This window comes from Corapipo altera, unplaced genomic scaffold (assembly GCF_003945725.1).
Source record: "Corapipo altera isolate COAL_440 unplaced genomic scaffold, ASM394572v1 45, whole genome shotgun sequence".
NCBI classification, from domain to species: domain Eukaryota; kingdom Metazoa; phylum Chordata; class Aves; order Passeriformes; family Pipridae; genus Corapipo; species Corapipo altera.
The window spans coordinates 10,492,897-10,508,806 of NW_020884877.1; the positions used below are offsets into that span (position 1 = coordinate 10,492,897).

At 39.9% G+C, this 15,910-nt stretch overlaps 1 long non-coding RNA gene across 1 annotated transcript in view; it reads left to right on the forward strand.

Moving 5' to 3' along the window:
• Positions 1-1,493: 1,493 nt before the first annotated feature.
• LOC113943958 overlaps positions 1,494-15,910 on the forward strand; it is a 219,339-nt gene continuing 204,922 nt past the window's right edge. Inside the window, exons 1-2 of the long non-coding RNA XR_003526523.1 lie at positions 1,494-1,553; positions 8,622-8,769. This is a non-coding gene — a long non-coding RNA (uncharacterized LOC113943958). The remainder of the gene's footprint in view (positions 1,554-8,621; positions 8,770-15,910) is intronic.

Below are 15,910 nucleotides of genomic sequence, written 5' to 3' on the forward strand. Positions count from 1 at the left end.
GGAGGGGGCTCCGGCCGCCCCCAGGATCCCCCCGCCCCCGCCCGGCCCCCCTCGCCCGCCCGCGGCCGCCGGCGGAGCTCCCGGCGGGCGGGGGAGGGGAGAGGAGAGGGGGCGCTCGCTCCCGCCCGGCGGCCAACGGGGTGCGCGCAGGCGCGCTCCCGCCGGGGCCGGGGGCGCGCGTGCTCCGGGCCGGGCAAGGACAAAGCGGCGGCGGGGGGGGTTTGTCCCTCGACGGTCCGAGCTCGGCGCCTCCCGCAGAGCCCCAGTCCCGGCGGGGCTCCAGCCTCCAGCCCGCCGCACCCTCCCGCGGGAATGGCCGAGGGCTTTGCCAGGACAGTGCTCAGCCACGGCAAAGACCAGAGGCCGTGGGGTCTCCCCAACCCTTGGCCTTGTCAGCCGCCCCACCTCACACCTCACACCTCACCTCGTGCTTTGCTCCTGGTGCCAGCGCAGGGACACTCAAGAATGGGACAACTGGTGGTTTCTCACCCCGCCACCAAAAAATCCCTGCCCTTGGCACATTGTCACACGTGTGAGCTGAAGAAACACCAGCCACCTTGCTGGGGTGCCTCACCACTGTAAACAGGAGTATTCGGCGTCAAAACCAGAGTTAGTTGTTCCATGAGCAGCCACTGTGCCAAATCATAAATGTTTTAAAGAGGAAAGGGGATAATCGATAGCGGTTGTGGTAGGTGTCACAGGAAGGTGGTACAGGATAGAGATGTAGCTCATTTTCCATCCCATCATGAATGCGTGGTGCTGGTGTGCACTGGAACAGCTTCTCATGCCCTGTGCCCGGGCACACCGTGTGCCCAGAGCAACCCACCAACTGAGGGAATATAAATATTCCAAACACTGCAACAAAATCTAGTTTTGTAAAAGAAGATTAGTCTGTCTGTGAAAAGTAGATGAGGTTGTGGATAACCAGAAAGGGTTAACAATTACTGTAAATGTTTGTGCAATTTACATGAAATCTCAAGGCTAACATTGCTGTCCAGTACAAGGGCTTTCACCTTGATGGCTTTTACCTCAAGGGCTTTCATTAGCAACAGCCTAATGACTTAAAACTACTGTGTTTTCTTAGCTTGTACAGGATCAAGGGGTCAGACGGCATATATTGTGCTCTAGAGGGAATAAACAACTGGTGTGTCAGGGAATACCCTTCTCTGGGTAGCTGAAGTTAGCTCAGTTGAAAACTATGCTGAAGATTTGGCAAGAGAATTGAATGATGTGATGTGGAGGAATACTGGAGGTTTGTTTGTTAAAGTAGGCTATAGAGAATTCCCAGATCACCACTACAGGCAATTTGCCCCTGAGGTATGCTGTAGAAAATTCCTAGCATAAACAGTATCTGGCATGATGAGCAATCTGGGCATAATTAGTAAAAGGGAAGCATGGCAACATTCCTCCCCCCCCATTCTGTTGGTGATGCTCAAGATGAAGCTTGCTGAGCTTTGAAAGTCAGGATTGTTTAAAATTTTATTTTATTTCAGGTGAAAATTTGCAGTCATCCAAAAAAAAAGTACTAGAAGAGTGTGCACTACAGAATGAAAGTAAGTAGATTGGTCAAGAGTTGCACACCACATCAGCTACTACATGTTGTATGGTTCTGTGGCTTTCAGGGTATAAAGTGAAAATTAAGAAAGCCCATTTAACAAAGCCTAATAGAAAAGCAACCCTAGATCTTATTTTTTTCCCAGCCTTTTGTACTATATTAAAACAGATTTACTACAGCAACATGGATATACAGATATTTATTGGATTGAATAGTCATTTGACATCAGGTCTAAAGGATGACACTTTGTTCTTACTTTCCTTGGGTGTGTTTGTTGTGTTGTCATCCACAGAAAGAATGCTGCACTGAGAGGTACAGTACAGTTTGAAGGAGAGGGAGAAATGCCAATTGTAATAGTCATTGTTACAAATCTACTCTCTCTACTTTTTCATATCCCGCATGATCTGACTTCAGTGTAATTTTAACTGGGGTACCCATCATGAATGCTTTTCTCTGTCAGTTTATTGGGTGCTCAAGTTTGGAAGTGCTGCTGGCATTGTAAACTGCAGAGTCTTCCTAAGGAAGTCCCAGGCACTCAGAGTGAGGCCTACATTTTTTCCCTGCTCACTTGCCTTTGTTGTTTGTGTTTTGTTGCTGTTGTGTTCTTTGGGTTTGTCTTTTTTAACGAGCCCTGCTTGCAAAGGTGGTCAGAAGCTCAGTGCCTTTTTGAGTCTGTCTCCATCCCTGCTCTGTCAGAGCACAGTTTCTGGTAGCACACAGAGGTTTAACAGCTGCCTTGGGCTGCACAGACATCTGAAAATATTTTTCTAGGTTTAGGAATTCACAGTTCAGTCTCCTCCATCTGACTTGAAGTTCTTAGATAGCAAACAACGCAATGCCTGGGAGTAGAACTAGGGTGAAAGGCATTTTCTACTTCTCAGAAGAAAACTGTAAAGGAATAGAAAAGTCATTGCTTGATCTCCTTCCCCCAATCCTTTCAAGGGTGTACAGATGGTAAAATAAGGCCAGCATACATTTTTTGTGATTAAGAGCTGCTCAACTGAAAATACTACTTAATGTTTACAGTTGTATACTTCATCTTCTTTATCACAAAATCATTGTCTCCTGCAGTAAATACATCTTCACCTAGGAATGCATCTCTCTGTTCTATGTGTGTTCCCATTCCAGGTTGTGTTAAAGCCCCTGTTGGAGCCCTAGTGCAGTGCCACAGATAGATGAGCACAGGCTGCAGAATCAGGAAATTAATACAATTTTTTTTTTTTTTTCAAAAAAGTAGGTGGGGTAAAATTTAGATTGTGTTTTTATTAGTAATTAGTGTCACAGTAGCAAGTAATACTCCTTGTAAGGTAGATCTTGTACAAATATCCAGCATGTCTTTTCCCAAGGTAATTAAAAGTTTTAACAGAGTGCTAGGAAAGTAGATTAGGCAAAAAACTTGGGCCAGGAAAAGATGTAGTGACTTACAGAAGTGAGTACAGGAAGCCTGCTACAAAGTCAGTAGCTGAGCTCATCCTATCATGCCTTAAACTTACAATCATCACCATAAGTTATTCTTACATTGTGATGCTGTGGTTTCATTTGGGTTTATGAAGGAAAAACAAGTCCCTAAAGAACAATGTCCCTACTATGTTTCAATTAATTTGTGTCCTTAAGAATTTACAAGAACAGCAGAGGTAAGTTTTTTGTCCTCAAACTGAGAAATTAAGTCAGTGTGGCAGTGGACACCAACCATTAAGAAACCACCTCCCGGTCCCTTTTTCAGCTGGTGTTTAGCCCATCTGTTGGTTTTGTGTTGCCACCTTACAAATCTTGGCATGGGAATATGGTGGAGAAAGGATGGGGAGGGGGCTGGGGGGAAGAGATGAAGGCAAAAGCCAGAACACTGCCGTGCTTCAGTTGTTCTTTTTTGAAGAACAACTTTTTGGAAGCTGCTATAGCTCAGCAATAGTCTTGAGACTGCGCTAATGCAGCCTATCACAATGCCTGGAACTTGGGATGCTTAGAGGAGTTTTCAGGATATCTTTACTTTCTCTGAATCCTTATGTGCTTGAATAAAGCCAGGACGAGAATTCTACCAACTGTTTTTTAGCACAGGAGTTAGCTGTTTAGCCAGGGTTCTTTATAATGTTGAATAACTGCTATATCTAAACCCATAGAAAAATACTCAGCGGGCACTAAGGCACTACAGATATTAATTAATCTTCATCGCAATCCTATGAAGTAGACAGTAAGTCTTACTGTTTGGTATACATTGTATTTGACAATTGTATTTTACGCACTACAAGACTAAATGGTCAGTTGGGTACTGGTTTTTAATGGGCAGATATGTATTAAGCACTTAAAAACATAACAGGTAAATGCATGTTTTTGAAGGACAAAGTCATGTAGAAATGTTTGTATTTCAATGTTCCCAAGGAGTTCTTGTATTCTATTGTGTAAATTCTTTCCTTGTGTGTGGATTATTGATGCAAGAAAAAAAACACAGTGGCCCCTTTGGGGTTCCTCTAGTCGTTCATATGAATCAAGTGTCTGTGCATGTCAAATGAGTATCAGTGCTTTAAAAAAAAATCCGTATTTTGTTTTTTATTGAAGGCAGCTTGTATTCACAAGCTTTTAACCTCTGTAATTTTTATTCTGCTTGGAAAGCTATAGGAAAAATGAGAAAAATTAAATAGAGGAAATTCAGGTGGGATTAGTCCATCTACTGGACAATAGTAATTCATATGTCATAAGGATATTTCCCTCAATAAATAAGCATTATTTCACCTGCAAGCAATGTCACAATGAGAATTTTTTTCCCTTGTCATTTTAATTGAAAAATTATCTTTGTTGTATAGATATGGGTAGTTCCAGCTTGCTTTAACACATTTAATTTTTAGTGCAGTATCATGAATGTTTGACTATATAGTAGAGTAAAATGTAAATACTGGCAGACTTTTACCAGTACCAAAGTGTGAGACCAATAGGTCTATAAGCAACTTCATAAATTCCAGAAAATGATTTTGTGGTGTATATTCAACGGTACAGTGTGCAAATCATAAGTTAGGGAAAAACAACTTGGCTCTACATATACAGCCCTGGCAGACCAGCATTTTTGGAAACCTTTCAGTATGAAATCTGCCCCTTTTCTCACACTGGGTGTAGTAAAATAGTATTGTCATTCTTGGTATGTGTGATAATCTGCTATGAAAGCTGTTGTAATGAATAACGTTGAAGGCCTAGTAAAATTCTCATTTCCCTGTTACAAACAGAGATATTCCACCCTTAAACCATCTCAGACTGAATTATCTGTAAGTATATACACAAGCATATATCTCAGTGCTATCTACAGACTGCTTAGATTCGAAACCTTTGGCTCCGTGAATGCTTTGGCTTCAAAAGACCAAGATTTGAGTGAAAGCAGAAAGTTAATAGGCTGATAGTAACAGAGCCAGTATCCTCATTCATGCCAGCTGAAGGAAGGCAAGATGATTATAAAGTCAAACTCACTCGACTGAGATGAGGTCAGAAAGAAACGTACACATGAGGCAGGCATTATTCATGAGCTGATGGATGTTTTTATAAAAAAGTAATAATTAAAATTTACATGACTAAATTGGCCCATCCTGAGAGTGTTATTAAGAAAAAGGATCCTGGACAGCTCCTTACTGCTTCAGACTGACTAACCTATTTATTTCCCTGGAGTTAGGTGGGTAAGAGATTTCCTTCATCACTTTTAGGGCTGGTGACAATTGGCACAAATAGCTTTATCTGGCTTATCAGCGGTTTGACACTTCAGTCCCCATCAGGCTCTTCAAATTCTGACATCCCATGGAAGAAGAAGGAACTGATCAGTATTTAAAGCAAATCTTACAAATTCCCTGAGAGCAGTCACACCTTTTAGTGATGAGTCACGGCACTTTACATTTGCCTGCCTGAAAAGCCAGTGACACTTCTGAATGCACCCTAATTATAGGGAAAGGCCCATACATATTTCCCATTATCATGTCTGCACTGGATAAAAGGCCAGCTTGGCTGATACCTGTTCTACAATAAAGAAGCAATACTTTTTTAGCTATAAAGATCAGTATTACCGAAGATTCCTGTGAATTAGCTTTGTGGCATCTTGCTTTTTGACTAGGAACATTATTGTCTGCATTTATCCACTCCCTTCCTGCTTCAGGAGCCCTAACCTTCCACAAAGGGACAGGAAAGACAAGTCAGGGCCCTATCATGATAAATCACCCCTGGAAATGACTGGGCAGGGCTGATCTTCCACAGCCCAGACTCCTGAGTGTCCTGGGCAGTTTCTGCAATAGATGTAGGTGTTGCAACTCCTAGCAGTGTCTCTTGCGTCCTGGTCAGCGGGAGTTGTTCCCACAGCAGTTGTAGCAGGAGCAACCATATGTCAGGAACTGATCTCCACCCATGGTAGTGGTGAGGGCTGGGATGGGAGGACAGCCCTAGCTGAAGACTCTCCACATATTTGATCTGTTACCTCCTGTGCCGGAGCAGTCACATCCAAGAGGAGAGCCTGGGTGGTGATGTCTTAAATAATTGCAGCTGAAGCCATCTGAGATGGGAAGTCAGGCCCTGGAGATACGATGGCAAAACTCAAGGGTGAGAAAAGATTGGATCCTCAGGGCAGGTAGAGGGTTTCTGTTCGTCATTCAGCTTGTTGAACTGTTTCTCTGAAGTATTTTGAGTGGTGAAGTGGTGCAGACTTAGCAATGAGCTGCTTTTAGTGTTACAGTCATTTTTATTACCCCCATCTGTGTGATGTCAAGATGTGACTATCTTCAAGTAGCTATTTTAGTATCGCCAGCCAGAAATCTTTGCCCAGGAAAGAAGTTATGATTAGCAGGTGTGAGACCAGTCTGATTTTAGTATTGTCCCATGGTTTCAACAACAAACTCTTCTTTCAGCTTTTGTGTCTTTTTGTAATGAGAATTTCCATTTTACACTTCAGAGCAGCATCCTCTTTCTGAGTGAGAACTGAACCAGGCTCTCTTTGGAGTCCCTAATTACTTCTAGGCTGGGTGGGGAGCAGCTGATGGATGAGTGTCCTTCCTGGCCAGCCACGTGTGCTGCCTCTACTGCACTCCCAGCAAAGAATGAGAGATAAGGATGTTCTCCGTGCCCCTGCAGAGCACAGCTGCACTGCTGAATGAAGTTATTTCTCAAATTTTTTTGTCTTAAATACCTACTGTGTCATTTCCCTACCTTTTTCACATGTATGTCAACAGACTGACTGTTGTATGTTTTCCAGTGCAGTAATCCCAGCTGCTACTGAAGCTCTCCTTCACAGTGCAGTGTGCCACTGCAGTGCCTGCTTTTCCTTACAATGTTTGATAAATATGTAAATTTACATACTCCATCTCTTCAGGTAGGGTGGCTGTATGACTGCACACTTGTGTATCGGCGAATATGCTTTTCATGAGGATGGCACACTGGGGCAGGAGCTTGAGGAGTTTGAAGTGTGATTAGCACAATGAAAGTGTCAGTTAAAATTTAAATTTAAATTTCCAACCAGAGTTGAGCTGAAATGATGCTCCTGTGTTCTGTGCAAAACTGAGAAAGTCTAGGAAATGCAAGCTTAATTCATGCCAGTTCAGCTTGGATTGGACTAACTATAGTATGGCCTATTCATACTTGAATTTCTAACAGTTATCCTTTACTACCATTTTACTGTGTTCTCAGTAGTATTTAATAGGAATATTAACATACTGTGGTTTTAAGAGTACCTTTTGGTTAAATAAAAATAGAGGGGACTGTACTATGACAGAATAAATAAGAACATGGTGCTAACTTCAAAACAGCAGAAAAAATATGCCAATGAAGCTGCTTCCACTCATCTAACATCAAAAGATGACTTTACTTTGTACTGTATCCATGATCTTGAAAGCCACGAAAAAAACTCTCAGGGGTATTCTTATTCCTAAGTTACCTTACGTTGTTTTAATTAATTAGCTAAATGGAGATCATTATTCCTGAGGTCTGCTTGTTTTTGTCCCTCTTTCAGCTATTTGTGAGAATGAACTTCTAGCCTTTGCTGTCAGGGTGATCATGATTTTAAATAGTAATGTTCTTGCTAGTAGACTGTATTAATCCTATGAGTGGAAATTTTAAGATAGGGGACATCTTGGTCAATGGAATCAAATTAATCTAATTTAGTGTTGAACTGGGACACAGGTATTTAAATGCCAGTATATAAACAGATGGCCAGGTTGTTTTGAAAAGAGCTAGTAGCTCCCATCAATGTTTTATATGATGTCTCCTAATACCCAGTATAGATATCTGACGTATTGATGTGGTATTTTGCTGTCTCAGCATCAGATCAAGGATAAAGGAGATGTAGAACCAAAACGGTTCCATTAATCAGAATTATTAGCATATCCATTTAATAATGGACATTTTGCAATGTGCTTTTTAAGTCTGCAGAAAGAAAGATTTTTTTTCTATTTAGTTATCTTTCTCAAACTTAACATTGAAGTAGTATGGTGCTGGTATAACTGAAACACTTGTTTGATGCCTCCTTCAATGAAAAAATACAATGACATTAAGATTCATTTTATCAAATTAATATCTATTAAACTTTGGTGACATGGATAGAGCTCAAAATGTGTGAAATCCTGAAGCAAACAAAACTCTTTTTAATTACACATTATTTTTCATTGGTTTCTTGTACCAAAGAAACAGTCAAGTCAGTCTTTGCATTCACAAATTTATTTCACAGAATTCTACGCAAGTAGACATGTACAGGGAAAAATAGTTTTAAAAGTGCAAATCAACTTCTTTTCTTTGCATTGTTTCTTAGCAGTTACTATGCTATTGATGAGATTATCCAAAAGCACAGTTCATGCAAGAAATGTCCAGAAGAATAGGAAAAGCTTTTGTACTGAGGCTTAGTGCCAGCAGACCTAGTTTGTGGTTCTGCCACCAGTAAAACAATAAAAATGAGAAACAAATGGGAGAAAGCACCTGTTGACCACCTGACAGTATTCAGATATCTGGATCTCCATTAGCATTGTCCTTTACTACACATTGAGGAAAAAAAACCCTGCAGAGGTGAGTAAATGCTCCATAGATGAAGTAATTGTCTGTTGGTTTTGCATTTTATTAACAGAAAACTCATACTGCTGAGTGCAAGATACAGAACTGTTGAGTTTCCATCTCAGAGCTGATCTACAGCTCCACCATGACCTTCATTAACAAAAGCAGATCAGATGGTGCCAGTCAGCGCACTGGGCTATTCAAAATAGCAAGGAGAGGAGGTAAGCTTTGCTGTTCAGCCACAAGTGCTAAAATGAAAGTAGTATCATCTAAATATATCTACCTTCAGGCTCAGATCTCACCACAAGAAAGGATTCCCAAGATAGGTGCTTGTAGGTTTTACATGCCGGTGAAGCTCATTTCCTAAGGCGCTTTGGTATTCACACAGACTGTACTCAGACATTCCCAAATTGTCTATCCAGTCAGTCACATGATTGTCATTCAGGTAGCCACTTTGGCATATGTTGGTCACGTCACTAACTCAATTACAAATACAGGACTGTACTGTAAGGAGACCTGAGCATATTTACCAGAATAGGTCAAAGTTCTTTGGTGGGCAGTAATGGTGCAGCTGTCACAGGACTTAATGTCCTTCAAAGAAGTTGACAGGCTTCTGGGAAAAGGCACTCCCTAGAAATGTACAATATGCCTCCTTGTGATTTGGGATGCCTGTCCACCTTTGCTGCAGGATGCTTCAGTACCTGACAAAGGAGCTGCAAGATTGTCAAGATCATCTCTGAAGAAGCAAATTTGTATTTTTTTCAGAACTGTGCTCAGGTGAGACCAATTTTCACATGCAACAGAACTTCCAATTAACAAATAAATAACCTTTTTCCACCAAGCATTAGAAAGGAGAGATTTCTATTCTGTCTTCAGGTGTACTTGTTCACTAATAGTTACCGTGCTGCCTGGAATCTAAGAGATTTGCTTCCCTCTGTAGGCTGGCCCTCCACAGAATTTGGGTCAGTTTCAGAATATCATTCAATTTAAAAGCTTTGTTTTCTAGTCACTACCTAGAACAGCTTATTTTCAGACAATGTTCTCTTCTGCCATCTACTTTACACTATGAACAGTGTTTCTACTAACTTCAAGGGTAAGTCTCATGACAGTAGAAAACTTTTGAATCCCTTGCTGAAACAGATAAGAATAATCACAACGTTCACAGCCTTCAGGGTAAAGTATAACATGTTATTTTAGCCCTGCAATCCCTACAGCTTAAAGCATCAATGAAGAAAAGAGGAAAGCAGAAAAGGTCGGAAAGGAGAGTGAGAAGAGGAAATGTTAAATAAACCCTATTTGAGGAAAGGAAAAAGTAAATTTAGACTTTTTGGCCTGTCGTAATATTGGTTATTAATTTGTGAGAGAAGATCATACACTGTGGGAAAGGGCAGCAGAGATTGACAGGTGAGATTGATAACATTGCTACACTCTGACCCCAACAGTCACAGAACCATTCTGTCTCTGAGTTCCCTCATCTATAAAAGGAGAATTGTTCCTATTTACATTTCAGGGTCCTTGAGCATTAATCAGTGCATATTGTTAAAGCTTACTGAGACCACCAGTTGGAAATACAGAATAACCTGTGTCTTCTGGGCTGTCTTTTCCATCTCTATATATTCCAACCAAATTTAAAAAACAGATACTGTCGGTTCAGAGTTTCTTGGAAAATAATCAGCTTTAAAAATTAAAAGAAGGAAGGCTTGTTGTGAAACACATCTAATTTTAAAGCAGAGGAGCACTGCTAATGCACACTCCTATCTGCTGTGGTGCTTGTCCCTCCTTCCTCATTTCTGTTAAGCACAGTCAAGCCTGAGGAACTGGTCAGGCTCCTTGTGAGACTGTTCTCTGGAAATAAAATTGACATTTTCTTTTGAAGGAAAGAGTTCATTTCTTTACAAGAGCTGAAAATAGTATACCAATCTTGCCTCTTCCCCCCATGCCATGCACTTTTCTTGCCACCAGAAGAGGACTGTTCAGCAGTTGCTGTGATAGGGAAGCTCAAACTGTGGCATTTCTTCTGGAAAAGATGCAACAGAAAAATAGAGAGGTCTCATCTCTGTAGGGGTTAGTGATGCAAATAGAACTGAGCCCGTGTGCTCCTCTCTTGATGTCTGCCTTTCCACAGTTATGCAGGATGTGATTTGCACCAGTGACATGGTTGTGAAAAGCACAGTGGGCATGGGCAGTTATGGAGGGCATTGCCTTTTATATCATGTTCAGCACTACTCATCACAACGCTCCTATCAGCAAGGGGAGTACAAGAGCTGATGAGATGGTCTGGCCCTCATTAAGGCAATGTCTGGAAAGGATAAAAATCCTTCAGTTACTTTTTTGTATTTTAAATTAACATTAAACTCACAATAAATTACGAAATACAACCAAATATCTTTTCATCCTCAGATCAGGTTAATCGTAATCTTTACAATTATTCCCATTTTTGTAACATTTCCAAACCAGTTATAGTGTCAGTGGCTACATATATTCACTGACTATTAGTTACTCTTTAGCTGTCACAGAGCTCCATAACTTCTCTCACCATGACTTCTTTCCCAAGGCAATCCAGGAGCATGAGCCTTCTTTTATTGAAGTTTATTTTCCAACATCATTCAAATATCTGTGCTGAACAGCTTCTCATTCTTGCAATTGCAATATGCAATATTCTTTTTTTCCCCTCTCTGCTCCATCTTGGAGAATATCAATGACATCCAGAGCCTCTGATCACTACCATCTCTTGAAAGTGATCACTGCCATCATGTCACCTGAAATATATAGGTTTTTTCCTTTTGTAGGTTCCATTGCTTGCATCACTCCTCTGTGCCCCCACAACTGATATTCTTCACAGAAGAGTTCTTCGAACTGTTTGTTAGAGCCCCCAACAAGTTTCCAGTGGATCATAGGAGCTGCAAATTTTTAGACTCCTTAAGGAGCAATGAACTACTTTGTCTTCCTGGCAGTCTACATCTGCAGCTGTTATATAAAGCTAGTTTTCACTTCCTTGCTTGCACTTGGAAGTGCTGAGCAGATGCTGTTTCCTCAGACAAGTGGAAGGACTGAGTGGATAACATCTCCTCTGAGATACCCTCCTCTTTTTCCTCTTATAATTTGCATGAATTTGTTCTTGCAAATAATATGAGATGATACCCTCCAGAGGGACTAGTTGTTAAGCAGTACCAATCTTTACTCCCCAAAAAGCTAGTTTTTAATCTCCGTATTCTCATCCATTCTCCTTTTCTCCTCTATTTATTCCTCTTTGTCTTCTCTGAATTTTTCTCATCTTTCTTTCTCTTTGCATTTGTCTGCTTACATCCTCTTAAGTTCTCATTAGTCAGGTTGGCCACCATCTCACTGCCTCCCTTCACCTTTCATTCCAGATCTGCTCTTCCCATTGAATGCCTGCTTGTCCAGCCTTGTCACTTCTCACCATAATAAACCAACTGTTAGTGCTTCCTTCATCTGGTTTTAGGCCTGTTTTTTTGAGGAAACAAAATGTCTCTAATTATACTGTATAAATGCATTTTAAGCCTTTGTCAAAACTTGGAAGAGGAGTAGAGGGATTTAAAGTGTCTTTAAGTTTTATCAAAGAAGATGGCCACACAGAAGAAAGAGAGTTTATTTCATAGTCCTCTGAAAAGAAAGAATGCGGTTTGATCTCATTTTTACTAGATGGTAGAAAATCCACACAGAGGACTGTGGGACTCTCGTTGTATTAGGTATTAGTCTTAGAGATTATATTGTTAGTGTGGGTTTATCTCCTCTGCGAACTCTCCAGATGCAAAGTCTGATTTTAGGTTTCCCCACAGGTGCATTTTTCTCCTGTGTGTATTCTTTGCTGTCCAATAACAAATAAACTCATAGTATATTCCTAATATTATGGAGTAGCAAAACGGATCAGTCATAATGTGCAACTCCAAAAGAAAGAAGACTTCATAAACACTTATACTCGCAGAATTACTACTTTCTGGCACTTGTTTCTTAATCTATTGTATTGTTTAGATTGTAAATATTTAGGATAAGGAATCATCTCTGTTTTGTTTTTTTCACTATATTGTATTGGAGTAGTAAGCAATGGCTATAGTCAGAAAAATGGTTCCCATAGTTTTTAAACATTTCTATATGTTACGTATGTTTTAGGAAGATTAAAGAAAACACATGCTTTCAGTGGCACTGCCTTTTGACAGTATTAAGTTGAAGATTCCTTAACACATACTTGGAATATTTCAGTCTTTTCTTAGTACTATGAAATTCTTAATACAGGCATTTCTGAGAAATATAGAAATTACAAGTGTGAAACATGTTGTAAGAAATAATGAGCAAAGGTAAGTAATATCCCAGTTGAAATCAAAGCAGAAAATACCTAAATCATTTGAAAAGATATGAATTACAGTAAAGTAGCTGTTGTACAGTATAACGATGAGAAATGACTGTGATCTATAGTAGAATGGACTCATCTTGCAGTGAGTGAGCCCAGGTCCTACAAAAATAGCAGGGAATCACTCCTGGCTAGAAATATGTGCTCAGACAACACCAGAAAAAATGTAAAAAAAAAAAAAATTTGTTTTTTGTAAAGATAATTTTTCACAATTATTCCTGGAGGAGTCGTGATGCACCTGTGTAATTCACCCTTATTTGTCTGATTTATATAGGAGTAGTGAATACATGTGAGATATTTTCACACACACACACACACACACACACACACAGAATAAGCCATAACCAAGGCTATGAAAAAATGGTGGATTTAGTGACAGTTAAAAATTATCCAAGTAAAAATGGAAACATTTTTTGCATCCTGTGCAGTCTGCTGTACACTCTGTGTCCTCTGTGTAATTTCTGTGTGGAATGTCATAATTCTTATTTGGTAACATTTTGCACTGGGTTAAGTTATACTGTAGCTGCAGGAGTTTGATAAACAAATTACTTTTCTTATTTACCTATTATCTTTTTCCTCACCTAGAATATGTTAAACAAGTTTCAGACATGACCTGGTTCCAAATATGAATAGCTTTTCAGTAGCAACATCATATATCTTAGTTGAAGGTGTAAAGAAAAAGGAAAAACAAAAATGTTTTAACTCGAGTGCACTGTTTTCATACCTCAGCATACTTGTGTTCCCGAGGTGTCATATGTGATAAATTAACACTTTTGACAGCAAATATATTTCTATATAACCTTCTTCACAATGAGTGACTAGTTATCAAATTTAATTGCTAACTATTCTCTGACTTTGCAAAAATTCTTGAACACCATAGAATTTCATGGATAGGTTTGCAGGGGAAAAGACCTAACTAGATCCTAAGAGGGGAGAAATAGTGTGTTCTTAGGCCATGTTAACTAATTGGTTCATATAAATGTTTTCAAATATAACCAGTTTATTTTTACAAACCTACCCCCTTTTCAGCCCACATCTTTAGTCATTAGTTTGCTTTTCTTTTCAGGATTCCTCTTCTATGTAAAGAGCTGTGTGAAATGTTCCATGTGGAAAATTAACCCACAGCATATTGCTGTTTAATGGAGCTCCTGTTAGATAACAGTGAGACCTGAAACCTTAGGGCTTTTCATTTTAGCCAGGACACAAAAGTAATGACGATACAGTCACCAGTTGATGATCCAAGGGCTGAAGCACCTCTTCTCTGACGACAAACTGAGAGCGTTGGGGTTGTTCAGCCTGGAGAAGAGAAGGCTTCAGGAAGACCTTAGAGCACCTTCCAGTGCCTAAAAGGCCTACAAGTGAGCTGGAGAGGGACATTTTACAAGGGCATGGAGTGATAGGACAAGGGGTAATGGCTTCAAATTGAAAGAGGGTAGATTTAGATAAGATACAAGGAAGAAATTTTTCGCTATGAGAGTGGTGAGGCACTGCAACAGGTTGCCCAGAGAAGGTGTGGATACCCCATCCCTGGAAGTGTCCAAGGCCAGATTGGATGGTGCTCTGAGCAACCTGGTCTAGCGGATCCCCCAAGGCAGGTGGGACCTAGATGATCTTTAAGGTCACTTCCAACCCAAAAGATTCTATGATTCTATGAATTCAGCAGCTCCATGAGCAGTACAGAAGAACCATTAAGAATCCCAAAGTGGCTGTTACTGTCTGTCATCTTCCCATGCTGTTGCTTGTACTTAGACCAAATATTGTTATCATGGAGTTATCATTGTTATCAGGCTCATTTGAAACTGGTATAAAACCTGAAAGATTTAATTCAGACACAGTTTACACAGTTTAATTGTTTGATTTCCATGGAGTTGCAATTACACTGCAGCAGGTCTGGATCTGCATACACATTCCCTGCCAGGAGCTGTTATACTGCCAAGGTGTTCTCTGCATCAGTGTGTGTCAGTTTTCTCCTCTGCCTTTGTCAGCTTTTGGTGTCACTAAATTACCAAACTGTCCCAATGCAGAAATGTAGCTCTAATTCTGGGATGTACTAGTTTCTTTATTTTTCTTAACTATATTCACAGTGGTGGATGCCTTTGTACTGCTGAGACAATGACTGAATTTAGCCCATCAACAACAGCAACTTCAGTACCCTTATTAAAAATGAGATTGTGATCATTACATTCTACATTCATACATTGATGTCTTTGATCACATCCTGTCTATCCCAGCCAAACCTATGTTACTCTTTTCTCTGAGGACTGATTTGCAAATTGAACTCGCCATTTCTGATGTAAAAGCTTGATTTGGTTCAAGTCCTCTTCTGTCCCGTAAGTTTGAAATCTTTTCTGGTCCACAGATGAGCAGTACTTACCTGTATATTCTCATCTGCGTTTCTTCTCCATTATTTACAATGTTTAATTAGTATCAAGAGGTATAAATTATAGCAAGTACAAGCTGTATGAAAAGCATTTAACAAATTAAATGTGGTCATCTCTTCTTGAAGAAAAAACTCAGATGTTCTGATAAATTACTGACTTAGCAGTAAGAAACATAACATATCAGTTGGTGTCTTTTCCATATGTATTTCTTCTCTGATTATGCCAGAAACAGCTGTGTTTAGTAACCCTTAACCTTAGGAAATGTAAAATTAATTTACCTAAAATAGGAAATCAACATTTTCTGTCAACAAGTGCTATGAAGGCAGTGTCTTTTCTAGGTGTACTCTACAGGAATCAAGGAACTTATGCCCTGTAAATTTTTCAGATGTTTGAAAACATTCTGGTCTTTATTGTTGATTGGTATGTATCTGCTACTTATAATAGCCTATTTCTGTAGGCTGTTCAGCACGTATGGAAAAAAGCATAAATAAAACTTGCAATTTTTCCTTCAACATATGATTTATAAGCAAACAGAAAACATTCCATGAAAAAAACCCCTTCATGAGATTGGATATTTGTATTGTACTGTATAAAATATTGTATATTGTATCC